General features: G+C 32.3%; 1 long non-coding RNA gene and 1 other non-coding gene across 2 annotated transcripts; both read left to right on the top strand.

Annotated features, from left to right (window-relative positions):
* Window positions 1-10,251: 10,251 nt before the first annotated feature.
* On the top strand, window positions 10,252-20,494 carry LOC142627520 (uncharacterized). The gene is made up of 4 exons (XR_012842865.1): window positions 10,252-10,448; window positions 11,587-11,656; window positions 15,194-15,376; window positions 20,343-20,494. It is a non-coding gene; the product is annotated as an uncharacterized LOC142627520 (long non-coding RNA).
* Window positions 17,376-17,462, top strand: TRNAS-UGA (transfer RNA serine (anticodon UGA)). Its single transcript has one exon. It is a non-coding gene; the product is annotated as a tRNA-Ser (tRNA).
* Window positions 20,495-21,421: the final 927 nt, after the last annotated feature.

Here is a 21,421-nt window from a genome sequence, read left to right as displayed (position 1 = left end):
CTTTAACACACAGACTCTCTCTCTCTCTCTCTCTCTCAATAATATTAATAAGGCACCCTATTTTATAGAATTTTGTGGATTCTTTGTCACGGTGATTTAGAAAAGAAAAAAAATTATGACAATCACGGCAATATGTTTCCAAAAACAAAAGGATCGATGTTTCCAATAAAAAAATCCATATACTATTTTTTTGTCAATTATTTTATCATATCATATCATATACTATATAATAGAAATTGACTTAGAAGAAGTAGTTGGGCCAAATGGCTACTCTCACTAATTAGTAAATTAATTTTATAGTATTTGTTAGGATATATTTTCTCAAATTAAGGGATAATATTTAATAAAGATTTGAATTAGGTAAAATTTTATCATTTAAATTTCAACAAATTTAAGTTCTATTCAAACTAAACCTCTATCATAAATAATTCTAAACTTAAATCTCAAACAACAACCCATGTTTTCTTTCTAAAAAAAAAAAAAAGCTCACATTTTAACTTCTACTCCAACTAAAAGTCTATTATCAATATTTTAAGATTAACTTATTAGTAAATTAATTTTATATTATTTGTTATGACATATTTCCTCAAATTAAGAGATAACATTTCACAATTTTTTAATTTAAATAAAACTAAAAGTTTATCGTCAAAATTTTCTAAATATCCCACACAACTCACGTTCCATCTTACTTATTGGTCTTTGCTTATGTCAAAGACAGTTCACTATAAAGAAGCAAAATAATGGATACCCATTTAAGTTAAAGTCCAAACTCTAAACAATCACGCCTTAAAGCAATTTTTTATTATTAAAAAATTTACTTATTTTATAATTTATTATTACTATTTATTTAATTATTTTGTTTTAATTATTTTTAAAAATATTTAGCTTACATATGAATCTTCATCAAGTCATGCATCACACATGAATAATATAATACCAAAAGCACGGTTGATTGTTTTATGGACTTCATATTATTGTGACACCTCACCTTTTGGAGGCCTTACAATTTTCCAAATTATTATTATTATTTCAATTTCAATGATTATTTAGTTTAAAGAGTGTGTTTATATAAGCTATTTAAAAACAGTGTTTTGAGTTTACAATGAACGTTTGTAAAAAAAAAAGTTATGAGAAGTTGTGGTTACAAAATAAAGTTTTGGGTTTTAAAAACTCTCTTTAAAACTCCCAAAATGGCTAACCAAATAGACCCAAAGTCTCAAAGAAAATTTGAATTAATCCCTCATGCAGAAAAAAAGAAAAAGAAAAAGAAAAAGAAAAAAAGAGACCTAATGCAGAAACTCCCTCCCTCTCTCTCTCTCTCCCTCTCTTAATAATATTAATAAGGAAGTCTATTTTATTGGGTTAATATAGCTTGATCCCAGTTAATTAATTCAATTTACCCAAGTTGATTAATTAGGTTCAGTTGCATGCAAATTGTAGAGACACCAACAAATCACCAAAAATACTAAATGCAGTAGAAATAAATTAACACGGTAATTTGTTGACAAATGGGGAAAACCTTACCAGGCAAAAACCTCACCAAGTGATTTTAAGGTCACCACTCCCAAAAATCCACTAATCAACAATCAAGCAGTTACAAGTATAAGGAATCTTACCAACTACCCTGACCTATCCCGAAATACCAACTTACAGTTAAACCTTTACTCCAATACCCAATTAGACTTGATCTTGTAGTTGCCTTCTTTCCCCTTGATGCACAAACCTCCAAATTGTGACTAACCTTTTGCACGGATCCCAGTACGTGACTAACTCCAACAACTTGAACAGATGTTGTTGGATACAAAATTCTTCACTTCATCAATAATGAATATCTGGAAGCACTCGGTTATAAAACTCTATGGCGTACAAACGCAATAGCTTCACATAGAGAAAATAAATCTCTTGGTTTTCATATCTGTGTCTGGCGGCTTTTAAAATAAGCCTTATATATGTCTAAGATTGTGACAAAGAAGCCTTGAACAATTGCATAAGACTGGGCCGAATTTCAAATCTAGAAAACTGAAAATCGTAAATCTCGATAAATCGAGCTTTCGATCGAGCTTCACATTAAGTCTTAGTAGCATGCATCTATCAAGCTATCTCTCGAAACTTAATTAACAACTTTTCTTCACTTGTTTCTTGAACCAATCTTCATGTCTTTAATACTTGACTTGAGCAACATGTTTCTTGAAGTACTAAAATTTTAGATCTACTTAAGTATAAGTAAAGTACATTTTGTCAAAGAATTAGCCAATTACAATAAAATATGACCCTGACAGATTTTATAGAATTTTGTGGGCTTTCAAGTTTTAACTTTATGGAAAAGGGCGATTCTTTGTCACAATTATTTGTTTTTTTTAATTTTTTTATGACAATCATGGCAACAAAAGGACAGATGTTTTCAATAAATAAATAAATCCATATACTATTTTTTTTTCAATTATTTATATCATATTATAAACTTTAAAATAAAAATTGGACTTAGAAGAAGTGGTTGGGCCAAATGACTACTCTCACTAGTTATTAAATTAATTTTATAGTATTTGTTAGGATATATTTTCTCAAATTAAGGGATAATATTTAACAATAGTTTAATTTAGAAAAATTTTATTATCTAAATTTCAACAAATTTAAATTCTATTCAAACTAAAACACTATTATAAATAATTCTAAACTTAAATCTCAAACAACAACCCATGTTTTATTTCTATAAAAATAAAAAAAAACCCCCACATTTTGACTTCTACTCCCACTAAAATTCTATTATCAATATTTTAAGAACAAATAATTAGTAACTTAATTTTATATTATTTGTTATAATATATTTTCTCAAATTAAGGGATAATATTTAACAATTTTTTAATTTAGATAAAATAAAATTCAACAAATTTAAATTTTATTAAAATAAAATTCTATTATAAAAAATTCTAAACTTAAATCCCAAACTACAACCCACATTTTCATTCTAAAACAAAAATAAAATAAAATAAAATAACGCCTTTTGACTTCTACTCCAACTAAAAGTCTATTATCAATATTTTAAGATTAACTTATTAGTAATTAATTTTATATTATTTTGTATGATAGATTTCCTCAAATTAAAGGATAACATTTAACAATTGTTTAATTTAAATAAAACTAAAAGTTTATTATTAAAACTTTCTAAACTTAAATACTACACAACTCACGTTTTTGTTTTTGTTTTTTCCCTCAAGTTGCATCTTATTAAATTAATATTTTATTAGGATATTGAGCTACAAGACTCTTTGTTAAGGGATAAGATTTAACAATTATTTAATTTAGATAAAATTTTATCATCTAAGTTTTAGAAATTTAAATTCTACTCCAACTAATAGCCTATTATCAAATGACTTTAATGATTAAGAGATTATATATATATATATATATATATATATATATATATATATGTATGTATATATGTATGTATGTATGTATGTATGTATGTATGTATGTATGTATATGCGTGTGTGTGTTGGGGGTGGGGGGGGCTGGGTTGAGGACAAAAGCGTTGTTGGGCCAGGCCCTAGGGCCATTTAGGCCCAACAGATGGAGAAGAGAGCATCAAGCCAACCAAAGGAGATCCTCTTGCACTCCAAGGAGGGCGAGATAAGCTATCACCGTACCAAAGGGCATAGACTGAAGTTGACAGCCACGGGTAGGCGCCAAAGGAGAAAAAGGGGAAGCATGCTAGGGAAGCACCCATCACCTTTGCATTAAATATTTTGCACCCACCAGGATAGCCACATTAATGGAAGAAGTGATGACTGAACAATACCTGGGTAGCTTGTAACTCACCTGGCACTTCCCCCAAAGGGGGGATGGGACAAGTATCTGATGAGCAACCACCAACCTACAGTTGGAAGGCCAAGATTAAAGACAAACTACTATAAAGGGAAGGACAAACCCCACTAAAAGAAGGGAGGGGGGAGGGGGGAGAAAAATTAGAGAGAAAAAGGGAGTTAACTAATTAAGACTTGTCTTGTAGCTTGCTCAGAATTACCTTCCTTGGCCAACCGAGGGAGCATTAATATAAAACTTCTTTTTTTTCTTTGTTTTCTTTTTCTTCTTTGCTTAATCCAGTTGTGTTTTTCTTTCCTATTTATCTTTGCACTGGGCCCACTTGCCCCAAGTCAGACCTTAGGCCTAGGAATCCACAAGTTGATCTCTCATTCCCATCTCTAAACAATTAATTGTCGTGGGCCCATGCCTAAGGCCCAAATTCCTTGCCCTTGGGCTTTCAGGAACATCTCCTAAATCTGCCCCGCACAATATATATATAAAGTCATCCCTATAATTAAATGCAACTGACGCTTAGGGTTGTGCATGGGCCAGGTTGGGTCGGGCTAAGGGGATTTTTTGACCCAACCCACCAAGCCCTAAAAACTGACCCAACCCAACCTTGGGTTGGGTCAGTTTTGGTGGGTTGGCAAGATGGCTCGCACCCCTACTGACGCTTATATTCAATCTGATAAATCCGTCTTATAGTAAGTCCAAGATTCTTACTTATTGGTCTTTGCTTCTAAATTTGTGTGCAAGATATTATGTCCAAGGAAGTTTATTATAAAAAAGCAAAACAATGGACGCCCATTTAATTTAAAGTCCAAACTCTAAACAATTAGAACTTAAAACAATTTTTTTAATTAAAAAATTTACTTATTTTATAATTTATTATTACTATTTATTTATTTTTAAAAAAATTTAGCTTATGTATGAATCTTCATCAAGTCATGCATCGTACAAGAATAATACTAGTCTAATCTAATACTATATATAAAAGTAAACGATTTTTCCTGCAATTAAGGAGGTTTTGCCACATTAGGGAAAAGGACCACTTAAAAAACAACCATGTATAGAGTTTATTCATCAAATGTATTTATAAAAACACAAACCCGCTTATCAAAAAAACGCAAACCCAAAAACCCAAACACCATATTTCCCGATTGAAAGTTCAGATTCACTCTAACTTCCATCTCTTTTCTGCAACTCCATATACACGCAGATCAGAATAGCGTGTTCCAAACCAACAAACATACGAAAAAAGAAAATCCAAAAAAAAAAAAATGTGAAACTTGAAAAACTTTGTTCGTTCTCTGCAACAGTGAAAACTGAAAAACTTTGTCCGTCCTCTACAACAACAGGCAATTCAAAAGCTATCCCGTTCCTTCTCTGCGACAACAGACAATTCAGAAAGTAGGCATTTTTTTTCCCTTTTTTTTTTTCCTATTCAATTACTGTTTCTAGGGTTTTGAAAAATATATGAGTTTAGTATAAGGTAGGTATGGTTTTTTTTTTTTCCTTTTTTTATCCTATTCAATGAGCGTTTCAAATTGTATAAAACCATTCACATATCCTTTTTCCCTCTGCTAAATGTAAAATATATGGGTTTAGTAGTTTATATAACCATATTCCATCTTCTCTACTAACTCCCTCTTTCTCTTCCATCTTTTTCTCTAATTGCATATTATTGATTCCCTACCCATTGGGTCTTCCACACAAAAAAAAATCTCTCAATCAAGGTTTAGGTTTGGCTACTTGTTACTCTAATTTCCCATTTATTTTGCTAAGTTTATTGAGTTCTGTTTTCTTCGATTGTTGTATTGGTTAGATTTTAGTTTTGTTTGACAGAATTTTGTTAGGTTTGCACTTTTTTTTTTCATTTGCCTTCATGTTTTGTCAATTACTTTATATTGTAGATTTATTGATGATTTCTCTAAAAGTGAAATTATGGTTTTCCTGAAATTATTTACTGCATTTTTTTAATAGAAACAAACAGATAGATAACACAGATTGTGTTAAATACTGTTTTGCGGTACTACTCAATTAAGGTTTAAGGTTTGGCTTCCTTTTTCCCTAATTTCCCGTTTATTTTTACAATTTCTTGAGTTTAGTTTTGTTCGATTGTTGTATTGATTAAATTTTGTTTTTGTTTGGCAGATTTTTGTTAGGTTTGTGCTTTTTTTGGTTTGCCCCTAAAATTTGAATTGATTTATGCTTTGTGCAGATCTATGTTTTGTTTAATCATTCTCAAAAGAAAAAAAATCATTGAACTGTTAATTACCTTTCAAATGGAAACAACTCTTGATTTTAATAGTCATATTTGTAACATGGATGGTTTAAAATCTGAATGTTCGGAAAATACAATTGCCTTTGTTGTTTTTCTTTTTGATATTTAATTTTATTATCATTTCTCTATTGATATATGTCTCTATTGATATATATTTTCATCGTTTTGCACCTTCTAGCTTAATTTATGTTGTATCATTTAATTTTTATAGATAAGTCAGTAAAATTGTTAGAAATTAGGAATTGCTTTAATTTTTGTTACCCTATTTCCAGCAGCCATATAGAAGGTTGGAAATCTCAAATTTTTGTTCACTATGCTTTCTAATCAATTTCACTTATTTGTGTTTGTGAGGTTTTACTATTTAGACTAGCTCGGTGACGACATTTTGTTGGTTTTTGCGAGATTTTAGTTTGTAATAGTGAGGGTTGTATAATTGCTAATTTCAAATTCAAGCCAGTTGTGTATATTTAGCTTGTGGTCTCTAGCATAAAGTGTTTCATGTACAGTAGCTGTTGATTTTTATAATTCACAAATTTTATCATATGTGCGTGCCCCACCCTTTGGAGTTAGTTCTTGAGTTTTTATTGAAAATTTAGCTTCGCAACCTAATGAACTGCTCAAATGTATTTTTTGATTGAGATCCATGGAGGAGTGTACCAATTGTAGGTTTCACAATAGTAACATTTTGTAATACAGTTTCTAGAATTTCGAAGGCTACTATTTTATTGACATAAACCTTCTTACAAGACGAAATCCTACCTAAATTTTAATGGTTGGTTATTTTTTAAACTTAATAATTTCATTATAATTTTGGGTTTTTGTTTTCCCTCTTACCTATTCTGTTATTTGTAACGGGGAGTGAAATTGTGGAATTTTGAATATTTGCTCAAGGTTATTTTTTGTTTTCCATGAAGAGTTTGCTAATGACCATATTTATGAGACAAATTCTTTAAGTGACATGCTTGGTTTATGTGAAGGGAGCATTTTCCTGCAATTGCATTCGTCAAATCTGTTTGGTTATTTAAACTACTTCTTCAACTGTTTTTTTTTTTTTATTATTATTATATTTAGGTATTCTAATCGTAGTGTACTTTTGACAGTTGTTTCATTGTTATAAACTTTAGTATGTGTGTAACTAACTTTTTTTTTTTGGGAAACACACACACACACACACACACACACACACATATATAGGGGAAGAGGATGAGATAAGGGAATACACTCATACGCCAACACCAAAACTGCATGCGGTAGTTAGTGTCGCAGAGCAAGTGATAAACCCCTTCTCAATATCACACCTTACCGATATAGGACAACTCAACAATACTGAGTATCTTTTTTTTTTTTGAGAAACACACACACACACACACATATATATATATAGGAGAAGGGGGATGAGATAAGGAAATATACTCACACGCCAACACCAAAACTGCATGCGGCAGTTAGTGTCGCAGAGCAAGTGATAAACCCCTTCTCAATATCACACCTTACTGATGTGAGACGACTTAACAATACTGAGTATCTTTTTTTTTTTTTTTTGAGAAACACACACACACACACATATATATATAGGAGAAGGGGGATGAGATAAGAGAATACACTCACACGCCAATACTAAAACTGCATACGACAGTTAGTGTCGTGGAGCAAGTGATAAACCCCTTCTCAATATCACACCTTACCGATGTGGGACGACTCAACAATACTGAGTATCTTTTTTTTAGAAACAAATGCGCACACACACACACATATATATATAGGAGAAGGGGGATGAGATAAGGGAATACTCACACGCCAACACCAAAACTGCATGCGGCAATTAGTGTCGCGGAGCAAGTGATAAACCCCTTCTCAATATCACATTTTACTGATGTGGGATAACTCAACAATACTGAGTATCTTTTTTTTTAGAAACACATAAACACACACACACACATATATATATAGGGGAAGGGGGATGAGATAAGGGAATACACTCACACGCCAACACCAAAACTGCATGCAGCAGTTAGTGTCACGGAGCAAGTGATAAACCTCTTCTCAATATCACACCTTACTGATGTAGGACGACTCAACAATACTGAGTATCTTTTTTTTTAGAAACACATACACACACACACACACACACACACACACATATATATAAGGGAAGAGGGATGAGATAAAGGAATAAACTCACACGCCAACACCAAAACTGCACGCAGCAGTTAGTGTCGCGGATGAAGTGATAAACTCCTTCTCAATATCACACATTACCGATGTGGGACGACTCAACAATACTGAGTATCTTTTTTTTTTTAGAAACACACACGCACACACACACACACACACACACACACATATATATAGGGGAAGGGGGATGAGATAAGGGAATACACTCACACGCCAACACCAAAACTACATGCGGCAGTTAGTATCGCGGAGTAAGTGATAAACTCCTTCTCAATATCATACCTTACCGATGTGGGACGACTCAACAATACTGAGTATCTTTTTTTTTTTAGAAACACACACGCACACACGCGCACACACACACACACACACACACACACACACACACACACACACATATATATATATAGGGGAAGGGGGATAAGATAAGGGAATACACTCACACACCAACACTAAAACTACATGCGGCAATTAGTATCGCGGAGCAAGTGATAAACCCCTTCTCAATATCACACCTTACCGATGTGGGACGACCCAACAATACTAAGTATCTTTTTTTTTTTTTTTGAGAAACATGTACACACACACACAAACATATATATATATATATATATATATATATATATAGAAGAAGGGGGATGAGATAATGGAATACACTCACATGCTAACACCAAAACTGCATGCGGCAGTTAGTGTCGAGGAGCAAGTGATAAACCCCTTCTCAATATTACACTATACTGATGTGGGACAACTCAACGATACTGAGTATCTTTTTTTTTTTTTTTTAGAAACACACACACACACACACACATATAGGGGAAGGGGGATGAAATAAGGGAATACACTCACACGCCAACACCAAAACTGCATGGGGCAGTTAGTGTCGCAAAGCAAGTGATAAACCCCTTCTCAATATCCTATAGAAGTAAAAATTAAATCGAGAGTTTTCCCTTAATCCAAATCCTATAGAAGTAGTAACGTGAACCTCTGTTGAAGAATGAAAGAATAAGGTGATGAATTCAAAGGGGTATGGGTCATATTTTGTTGAGTTCATTTTTATTGCCAATTAATTAAGTATGGTACAATCTTGGTATTATAGAAAGAAAAAAAATGTCTTACCTTAAATGTGGCCTCATGACTTTGTAAGATGTGAATTTAAGTTATGATACTTTGTGATCAATTTGTATTCTAATTTTGCACCACAAATGTGTAATACTAATATCAATATTCCCAAGTCTCAGGAGGATTGACTTTTTACCTTTTGTGGCTACTTTGCTTTGCTTTAAGTGGATGTATTTTAAGACTAATTGTGAGAGTTAACACAATATTACTTTTGAGAAAGGAATATATTTATCTTCAAAAGGAAGATAAGCAGAGAGCTTACTAGATAGGACTGCTTCATTAATAGAAAACAATATTCCCTAGAGCCAAAATTTATTTGCAAAAAATCAGTGAAACTCGAATGGAAACAAATGCAACTTAGATTTATGGGAGAAGTTATGTTTCATTTTTGTTTAATTTGGTAAAAGTCTTGGAGGTGGTAAATGTTTGTTTGTCAAGGCAAGTGTGTGGTATGGAGTCTAACACGGGTTAGCCCTCTTTTTAATGTTATTACTTGCTTCTCTTTTAGAATAAGTTTTTGTTATAGCCTTTTGGCTTTTCTTTCATATTTTCTATTAAAATTTGTTATTGCCTTTCACTCTATCTACATAATTACTGGGGTTAGGTATTTTAAACTTTTGTTTTAATGGTAGGCAATTGCGGACAATGTGTTTTGTTGTTGTAGTTTTACAGTTGCTAGTGTGTGAATTGTATTAACAAAGCTAAAAAATGAGTGGTCGCTATTAAGTTTGCAGGATTGCATGTAATAAGAAAAACTGCAAAGATGCTCTATTCATGTACTTCTTTTATACAGAATAGGTACAATATTATTCTAAAAATTATTGTTTTGTTCCTTAAGCTCATTGGCATATTTGGTCGAATTCCAATGAGCCAAAAAATTGTATTTTAGTCGTTGAACCCTCCCTCTCAATATTTATTCATTCTGACTACCAACTGCATTGTTCGTTCTCTGCCCTATCCCTTCCCTTCTAATTGCCATCTACTCTATTCGTACTTTGCCTCAATCCTTGCTGCTCTGTTCGTTTTTCCTGCCCCTATCCCTTCTTTGCAATAGTATATCTGGAAGGTAAGCACACTCTTTCCCACTTCACCCACTATTTTCAATTCCTATAACTTCTCAACAGTACGTTTCCTATTTGAATTTCTATATTTAAAATTCTCCACTCCTGCTGAATTTTCTAGGGTTTTCCTTTGATCCCTATTGAAGGGTAGATGGATTTATTCTCTTTCTTTGGATGCTTTGGTCTCAAATTATCATCTATATATTTTGGTTTGGGTAATATTAGGGATTTTCGCTCTTGATTTTAATAGTTAACTTTCACCTTTGCTGCTTTTAAATTTGACAGTTTACAGTGTAAGGATAATTTATAATTTTTTTTAAGTGAAATTATGGTTCCTGGATTATACACTATGTTCTTGAATATTAAGGGATTATTTCCAAAATATGGTTGTATGGTTTACACTTTAATTCATAGATTCAGATTTTGTTGAATTGTTGAACAACCTTTTATATGGAAGCACACTTTCACATTTTTACAATATCCATACCATTTACAATATTTTCTTTAGCTTCTATTGTCTCTCTTTCATCTTTCTCTCCTGTAATTTGAACAACATTCTGACCCTGTGTAATTTAAATTAGTATTATTGTAAGCATTCGGTTTTACTTTGGGCGTCAATCCATTTGGAGATGATTGGAACTTTGACCATGATAGCGTGTTTAAAGGCTTTTATGAAGTATGATGTATTGTACACTGCATTAATGCATTTGGTGTTCTTTCTTCACTTAATTATCTGCGAATAGATTAACAGTAATTGTGACAAATGTTCTAATAGATGGCTTTAGCAAGCTTGGTTTAGAAGGAATGCTTATACTTAATTTTTATATGGTGAAGTTGTAACTAACTGATATCTCCTACTTGAGGTGCATGGTGCTTTGTAAGGAGCTGACTTACTAAATGGAAGGCATTGAATTTTCAAAGATGTTTTTAGAGTAAAGTTCAAAACTTAGTTTTTAACTAAGATCCTTGCAACATTTTTTCTTTGAGAATGCACTTGAAATTCCAATGTCTCTTTATTTTCACAAGTTTACATAATTTATTGCGACTTTTGATGGATCAAACCTTTCTTTTGTAGTCTCTCTTTCATCTCTCTTTCCTATAATTTGAAAAACGTTCTAACCCTATCAATTTGTTGAAATACAGATTTGCTTAGTTCTTTTCCAAGCACAACACTTGAGTAATTTACAAGAAGAGTTGAGGAACAAACTGAAAGGTGAGGACAGCCTGATTTTCTCTTTGTTTATCTCATACTTTGTATTAGATTTTGTCCATTAGTGTATTTGTTTCTTTTCAAAGAAACAAATATTTGCATTCAATTAATTCTTATACTGTATTCAACTAACTTGTCAAGCTATTATGTTCTCTTTTAAAAATAACTAGTAAGTTGCCCGTGCGATGCACAGATAATATTATAATGTTTTATGTAAGATAAGTTTGGAGAATGTTGTACATATATTATACCATAATTGTCATAGAACTTTGTTAGTAATGAGTTTATTATAAAAAAGTAACAAAAGCTAAACAAAATAATGAAATAAAGATGAAATTTAGAATTTTTTTTTAAAAAAAACCTTAATGAACCAAATGCTAAAATCCTTAATTGATACATTATTGAAATTCATAAAAAAGAAAGCACACACAACATGTAGAATTATACAATCATCATTAAACCAAAACTCCAAAAAAAAAAAAAACCATAAACCCAAAACTCAATTCATTGTAGGAAAAAAGTCAATTTGTATACTTGAGAAAGAAGCTTTGGAGTCTAATGCGGATTGAATAGTCGTGTTGTTTTTCCTCTGCAAATTTAGTTGCCATTGACTAAATCCCCTCCACCCTACCACCGCACACCCTTGGTATGATGGTCACTCCACAAGTATAAGTACTTGTGGGGTATAGGATATGGGAGGGCAAAAGTCGGGGTTCAAGTCTCCAAAAAAGAGCTTCACACACATATATACTTAGATTTGGCTAGAGTAGAATTTTTATTTTGTATATAAAAAATAAATAAATAAAAACCCTCCACCCTAGATGATAACTGCTTGATCCCTATAATCCAATTTATGATTTACAACATGTTTAGCTTTTGTTTATTTTGAAAAGACCAGCCTACTCAAGTCATATGCTAAGATTAAACAATCTTGAAAGGACAATGACAATGAGACTTTTACACTAAATAAACAATTATCGACTTCTCAGTTCTAGATTTCAAGCATCTTTTGGAAATCGATATACACAATAGCATAACCTATAAAAGAAAATAGCAAAACACAGAATCTCACGATCTTAACCCTATCGATTGTAAGTGAAGAAATGAATTTATGAAAGTAACAAAAGATAGCTTGAACTCATACATGTCAAGGTCACTTATTGTGCGATGGATAGCCACTGGCTACAACAAAATATCACAAGAGCAATAGGTTTCTTCTATTGGCCTGGTGTTTTAAAAAATTATGAGTATGGAAACAAAATTTGAGAGTAGCAGTAGTTTAGGAAATTTAACTATTAAAGGTTTTTTTTTTTTTTTTTGAAGAGAAAGAAAGTTTTTTTTTTAAGAGAGAAAAAAAGAGAATGGAGGCATATGGTCAAAGTTGAGAGGGGAAGGCAAAGCGTGAGAGAGGTTGGGGAGTCAAAGGTTTAGAAAATCCTACATTAATCATTATAGCAGAGTTTTGATAATATACATAATGTGAAAACAAAAAGGCAAAAACCAAAACGTCATTTTGGAGGCAAGTTGTGATTAATGCATCTACACAATCATAAAGGCTGAAACTTTTTATATGACTAACGTAAAATCTTACCATACCAAAAAAAAAAGACTAACAGAGGAGGGAGACTTTGTTTATGAGATGTTTGTATGTAAATTCATCACCATAAAATAATAAGGATTCCCATAGAATAAAATAAATAATAATGATTATAATAAATAAAATATATGGATTTGTATAATTTAGGCAACAAAAATGCTAGAAGATTATCTATCTCGATCTCATTAGTTATTAGAATCCATTTTTATTAAAAATAAAAAAATAAAAAATAAAAACTGAAACATTTGGTATACTAAAAGACATGAAAAAGAGAGAGTTGTGGTGTAAACTTAGTCAATTAATGGTAGAGTTGGATGATTGTAGAGAAATTTCATAGGATGTGCCACTTAGCAAAAGCTTAGACCCTCACACAATGAGGTCTCTGTTTATATATATATATATATATTGATTGCCACCAACCATATTGGGTTTTTTTATTTGTCCTAACTACATAAGCTCTTTGCAATTCTCTTTCATTAGTTTATAGCATTAAAAGCTCCACAACAGGAGAATTATTTGTATGGGAACAAAAGAAGACAAATCAATTGAGTTTTCAAAAAATAAAATACCTATTGGGAGGCCTTTTGTAGAACACCTGGCAAATATAGTAATTTGCTATTACTTATGTGTGTCATCAGTTATAGAGGTGAAAATCCTGAGTACCCACAATAAAAGGAAACTTCTTTTGAGTAGGATTTTGTACTCTCAGGGAAATTATTTTTTGTACTCTCTGAGAAACTTGTTCCTACCTCATCAGTTGCTCCCCCCACTTTTTCACTTATAAGCTTGCGCTGAAGAGAAGAGCGTACCATCGGTTATTAATAACTAATGGTACACTCCTCTCTTTGGCTCAGGCTTATAAGTGAGAAAGTGGAAGGAGTTCTCTTCGATGTGGGATACAAGGTGTCAAGCTAAACAAGGTTACAAGGCAAAAAACCCTTAGCCCGAGAGGTGAAAATCCTGAGTACCCACAACTTACATAATCCTTATGAATAAAAATAAAAAAAAAACAAACAAACAAACAAGAGATATGGTTCTATAGAGCCCAAGTATTAACAACCAAAACATACCCTATACTTTAGGCCAAATTAGTTAATAGCAAAGTGATCAAATGTGTGGGAAAGAGAAGAGATACAAATCACTCAATTTTAGCCTTTCGAAGATAAATAAGTATGTGTTGGTAGTCTTCCAAAAAACTCTCTTCCATTTCCTACCCAAACATTGACCCAACTGTATGTAAGTGGTCTCCACGTTAGAAAGATTCCACTAAGGGTAATGGTAACTACATTTTAGTAATATGCTCACAGATTGTTTGTTAAAATTTTGCTGTTTTTTTTTTTTTTCTAAAATTTATTTTTTATTGTTTATAATTTAAGTTTTACAATGTGTATAATTCTCCCAATAGTACCTAAATGACCTGATTACCTAAAGAGTTCACTATCTACATTGGCCAAGGTCAGTATTTCAAATCGTTGGCTTCTTTCTCCTTCGGGTTTGCATCAATTTATTTTATAGTTTCTTTTTGTTTGTATGGAATCAGTAATTTTCTTCTTATTATATAATAATTGTGTTAATTTTATAATCATTGTGAAACTGAGGGTGGGAGAGAGGGACTTACTTTTGATGTGATAAGGGTCAAAGCTTAATGAAAGGTTGGGCAATAATGGAGTTATCTATATGAAGAGTATGTAATTTAGCAACATATCTCTGCATTTAGCCATCTAATTCCATGAAAATTCAGGTTAACTGAGTTGACGAAAGGAAAATAGCTGAAAATAGACAATAAATTTAAGCTACAAAGAAAACAAGAAATAGAAAAAAATATAACTTTGTTTGGAAGAATCTCAACTTTTCACTTAAAATAGAGTGACAATATTTTGAATATGATGATTGTTTTTGTAATATCTCCTGTTTAAGGTTCTAATTTTCTTTTTCTCATACAGGTGGTGTGTACGTGGGAAAAAGGGACTTTTGACTCTGATATAGAGTGCTTCAGGTTCTTTCTATTTCTGGTGTTATTAATGACAAGGCACTAATGACAGGCTTGATTGTTCTGTTTCTATACATAATAAGAACTGTTTGTTCAGGAGGCATTTTATACTGGTTGGTATCAGAGTTTGGATAAGGTATGCAACTAATGTCTATTTTTCTTAAATGGCACTCTATTTTTTGTTAGAGAGGTTCTGAAGGTCTCATGGTCCAGATTTTTGACGGTTATGTGGAAATACGATATTGTTTTCTCTGCAAGATTCCAGAAATCATCATGTCGCTTTCTATTTTTGTTGTTGCACTTGATGTGATTAACCAGTGCTTACCTTTGGAACCCTGATGAGTGTTGTTGCATTGTTATCCTTCATCTCTATATTTTGTGTGTGTGTGTATATATATATATATATATATATATATCAATTTATAGTAAATTCATTATTTAGTTTTTTTTTTTTTTTTTGTAATTTCAACACACATTTTGCTATAACATACAGCTATTTAGTCAATTAAATCATTTGGTTTCCTTACATGTTCTATGTTGATTTCTCAGTTTATATAGTTACTTCTTTTCATTTATAACATGTCTTAATAATGCAGTCACAAGAGCAAGCCTATTCAAGTCCTTATTCATGTGATCAATGTTGCTTTGTTGTTGCTTTCCTACTTCTTAATGTTGCATATTGAAAACGAATTTGGGAATGTTGAGTGAACTTCCACTTAAAAGAAGAAGAAGAAGAAGAAGAAGAAAAATTAAACAAAAGAGAGATCTAGAAGAAGTGGATGAACCTTATAAATGTTGGCTAATTTTGTTTTAATTAGATTTTTTTTTTTTTTTTTTTTTTTTTGGTTGGGGAGCTATATTAGCAATTGGGTTCTGGATGGGTTATTAAAATGAGTACCAAGTGTTCAATGAAATCATGCAAAGAACTTGGGATAGAAATGTTTATGTTTGGATTATTCTAAAACAAAATTAGAGGAACTGGATCGAGTTTATTAAGCATTATTGTTGAGGAAACTACTGGAATATATTGATAAGATTAAGTCAGTGCCTATAGTTTTCAATTACCTTTCTTTTAATTGAAAAAAATTAAGCTCTTCAATCGAGTATTGATGTTTGCGTAATAATAGTTATAAAACTATAAGCATTTTGTAATGACAAGAATTGGTTGAAGATAGGTCTGTCAACAATATTAAAATCAAAGAACTTGAAATAATAATGAAAAGAATTGATAGAACTAATTGCTCTGTTAGGAAATGCAATGGTTTACTTTTTATCATTCAAATGGTTGATACTTTTACATATGCTTGAAAGGTGAATGACATTGTGTACACACACATACTGGTAAAAAAGTGGAAAGAAGCTCCAAGTTCCTATTTTGATGTTGTTTTTACTTATATATAACATCCATAGTCTATTGAATAATTTATGTTGTTAGAGAAACTGATTGAAGTGGATTAAAATGTATGATTTTCCTATCAATCTTGATGGGGCACATTATAGAGTACCTATATTGTTGTTGTTGTTTCTCAACTGTGGTGTTCTTGGCATTTAATCTACTCCAAAAGAAATATACATTATGTTTACAGCATTTAAGTTTTTCCCCCTCAAACCATCAATGTGATTGAAGAATTACTTTGGCTTTGGAATTATTTTTTTTCTATTATTAAAGCAAAGTTACACTCAGAATTATATATGATGATCAGTGTACATTTTTTTTGGCAAACCGATCATTAATGTAGCTTCTAGAACCTCATTTATGTTGACTCTTTTCAGGAATTTTGTATTTACAATGACATATTTTCCCCCAATATGTTAATGCAAATCAGTCATCCTTGAACCAAAATGAAAGAAAGTCAACCTATTCCTGCAATTGCGGTCAGTCTCACTACCTCTTTAGCTGCCGCCCCCTACTTGCTCATTCGCAATTACTACCACAAGAAAGTCGCCCCTATCTCTAAGGGGCTTATGCACTCCACGACTTTCTTATGTTATGGGGTCCCGAAGACTGAATTTAGCTGCCAACCCTAGTTAGCAAGCTGAAAAAGCCTTTTTCCCTTTCTCTAAAAGGTAAGCTTCATAGCTCCAACCGGGTTGTCGCCAGCACATGGATAGATAGGACAGGCGAAGCACGAAGGGGATGGATGTCTGAGTGGTTGAAAGAGTCGGTCTTGAAAACCGAAGTATTGATAGGAATACCGGGGGTTCGAATCCCTCTCCATCCGTGAAGTCATAAGTTCTCTCTTGCGTTATCTTCCGCTCCCCTACCAGAGCCCTTGAACTAACCTTTTAGGCACGAAGGGCATTCTGAGGATGTATTTCATCAGCCGGTGGTTTTCCCGATGCCGAGCTACTATTGGTAGAGTTTCCAATCCTAACCATGGTGCACGTAAGCTTAGAAAAGCTGTACAAAGCCGGTGGTTAGGCAAACGCCCCTTTGTTTGTGGTGTTGTAATGAATCCAGTGGATCATCCTCATGGAGGAGGTGAGGGGCGCATGAAAGGAGGTAGACCTTCAGTTTCACCTTGAGGGAAGCCCACCAAAGCTGGATTTCGGGCAGGGGCAAAATCGAAGCGAAAAAATTCCGAGTTCATGCCACGCATGAGCGGAGCGAAAACAAAGCCAGGGGGAATTCTTTGTTGGGGGAAATCCTTTTAATGTGTATTGAATATAGATATATGTCTTTCTTGTTCCACTATCTAGGACCAAATTCACGCATGTCCATTTTGTTATTACAACCGTATTTTTTGATGTCAAAGACCAGAAGCTACGCACAAATTCTTATTGGATCTCGGTTGTTTTTAATAGCGATGGCTATTCATTTAAGTCTTCGGGTAAAATTTCCTATTGTCATGATAGGGGGGGAGCATTCCCCTATTTGCTTCAAAGAAAAGGGACCCCTTAACCAATAGATTCATCTCGCTTCGAATCATCTCCAACGTTTGTAATCTCAAACGGAAGAACGTCTGGTTGCAACATTCTATGGCTGTATAAGGAGGCGGTTAAGCAGAATCATTGACTCTCATAACATTGATATGAAGATAGCGTATAACGAATGTATAGGAAGGATCCTTTTTATTCCCAATTCCCCAGCGAACACATATTTTGAGCAAGACGGGCTCTTTTCATCTGAATCGAGAGAGATGGGGGTAATGCAGAAGCAAGAGCTTTCAAGAAAAATTCATTTTCCCTTTGTATCTATTATTTAATTTGTAACTCTTGAAGCATATGGGAATTCTAAGTGTTTTTGTGCTCTCAACCAGCAAATAGCTTGAGAAACTTTTTGAAAACAGACATTCAGGACTGGGTAAGTGCAGGTGCTATTAGTGACCTTCAAAGTCTATTAACCAATATAAAAAGTGTTGGCTCTAATAGGATTGATCCCAACATTCTTAGTCAAGTCAGGTACTATGAAAATATGACATCAAACTGCTATGTGAATATCTTTTGGTCCTCTGCTGGTAGGCAGGGGCTCTGTTTTGGTCTTGTCTGCATCGAACCTTTTGTTGTGTTTGTGTCCTATCTCCTTTGTATCTAACTGATGTTTTGTTTTGTGCCTTATCAAAGTTACCAGTTTACGCTATATAGTAAGGGATGTGGTGGACATGCAACCAGTTTTGACCAATGTGTTGGAAGATTATTTTTGGAAACTTTAGTTTCAAGCTCAATAATTAAACAATCTTGGCTTAAAAAATCATTCAAACAGCATTACACATTGTGCTTGAAATTTCAGCTTTATGATCAACCACTATGGTGAGCACGGTAATTTAATATATAGTTAGACCATCAATATAATTTTTTTCCCTTCTAAATATTTCTTGATAGTGTTGGCACAGAAATTCCAACCTTTGGGTTGAGTAATTAAAAAAAATAGAACTAAAATAGTTTTGAAGATTATCAAATATGGATTCTTCGATTGCAATTGTGGTTCCTAAGCATAGCAGATTTGGTATTTGAAATTGTCATGTAAATTTTAGATTGGTGTGTTTCTAGCTTATATGTGGTTTTTAATTTTTTTTTTTTTTTTTTTTTTACTTAGGTTAGTTTGTTCTTGTCTTTTTTAATTCTTTAAGGGGTAATAACTTGGGCTTAATCACAAACATTAAGAAAGATCTCTTCGATTTCAACTTTGAATATGTTCCTTCATACCCTCACACGCACGAATTATGATACCTCAAATTAATACTTTCCCCTGACTTTTTCTTTCATAAATTTGTAACCATTTTTTGGTTATAAACTTTTTTGTTGTCAAATGTTCTATAGTCTCATGGTTTGATTCGTTGATTGGTGTTCCAGATTGTCAGCTTATAGATTTTATAGGGAAAAAAAAAAAAAAAGAATTTAAGAGATGAAATCTTGATTACATTACCGTAGGCCAAAATTGGTAGGTTTCAGATTTGGTGTGTTTCAAGTTTATATGTGGTGTTAAGTTATTTACTTAGGTTAGCTTGTATATGTGAATCTCCTTATTCTTGTAGGTTCTTACTTTGAGCAAATTAGTAAATGCTTTAAATGAATTCACTTTTGCAAATTATTAGAGAGATTAGTAAACGGCAGATAATTAAGCCAAAACCACATAGCTGCACACCCTAAAGTGTACTTACCCAACACATAATTCCAGCATAATTTTTATATTTACATTTAAATTTATTTACCACTTCACTAGGATGAACTTTTTCACTTTAAACTAGATTTACATTTGAATTTTAAAAGTACTTTTATAATCTATGCAAGGTAAGTAAAGGACTATACAAGGTAAGGAAAGGACTGCATGCTTTTTCTTAGTATCATGCATCTTGGAAGTGTATATTTTGTTAGTGAAAAAATGGGCTTAGATGAGTAGCTGGGTAGTTTCAAGGTAAAGTTTAATATGACATATCAAGTCTTATGTCATTATGGAATCATTAGTCTTTCACTGTTGCACAAACCAAAGATTTTGTCATCCACTATCATGCACATTAAATTAAGCAAGTTTTATTTAGATTGGGAAAGGATGAGATATTCTTAAAGTTGGTTTGTATTTTTATAATTAAAATTGTCTTATCAAAGTTAGTGCTAAATTTGATGTCTAAATCTCTTTGATCTTTTTTCCTGTTTAAACTTAGGTTCATGGGTTCAATTTCTTTAGTTGAAGAAGTATGAAGACGAAGAATGTGAAATGAACAACAATCTTGCTTCTCCACCAATTTGCTTCCAATGAAGGATGATAACACCATTCTCTTTAGCTGGATTTTTTTTTTTTTATCAATTGCTAGAAATATTTTTCTCTCCATCATAGTGGATGTTACAGTTTTAGATATGATGCTATCCATCATATTTTTCTCTTATGGATAGCATACTGTGTGTTATATACATTTTAAATTTGAAATTCATACCAAGTATTATTTTTCAAAATTTATAAATTCAATTGCATTAATTACATACTTATTTAATTAAATTTATTTAAGTAAGACTTTTGAAACAAAATGTTTCTCGTGGGTTCCAGTTAGCTCAGCTGGTAAAGTCTCTAATGGTTGTATAAGAGATCTGGGGTTCAATCCCCGCCTACACCAAAAACTGATTGATGTCTTGGTCTGATAATAAAGAGCTATTATCAGGAGCGGACGCTATAAGTTGAAACTCTCTAAAACAAAAAAAACAAAACAAAACAAAATGTTTCTCCAAATATTTACCTAAAATTATTTAAATATATTTGCTTTCTCGGATTCTATTTTTATTTTTATTTTGTTGAAAATAGATTACTGTTTTTTTTTTCAAGAACCTAAAAATACATGTACTTATGTAATTCCAGTGCATTTGCACGGGTTTAAAAGCTAGTATAATATAAAACCAAAAGCACGGTTGACTTTTTTATTGACTTCATAATATTGTGACACCTCACCATTTGGAGGCCTCACAATTTTCCCCATTATTATTATTTTTTAATTTGAATGATTAATTAGTTTAAAGGGTGCATTTGTATAATCTGTTGCAAAACAGTGTTTTGAGTTTACAATGAACGTTTGTAAAAAAAAAAAAGTTACAAGGAGTTGTGGTTACAAAATAAAGTTTTGGGTTATAAATACTCTCTTTTAAACTCCCAAAATGCCTAACCAAACAGACCCAAAGTCTCAAACAAAATATGAATCACTCCTTCATGTTAAAAATAAAAAAAAATAAAAAAAAGAGACCTAATGCAAAAGAA

Source organism: Castanea sativa, chromosome 3 (assembly GCF_040712315.1).
Source record: "Castanea sativa cultivar Marrone di Chiusa Pesio chromosome 3, ASM4071231v1".
In the NCBI taxonomy this organism is placed as follows: Eukaryota; Viridiplantae; Streptophyta; class Magnoliopsida; order Fagales; family Fagaceae; genus Castanea; species Castanea sativa.
Note: the sequence above shows the minus strand (reverse complement) of the source record. Positions and strands in the feature narration are given on the sequence as shown.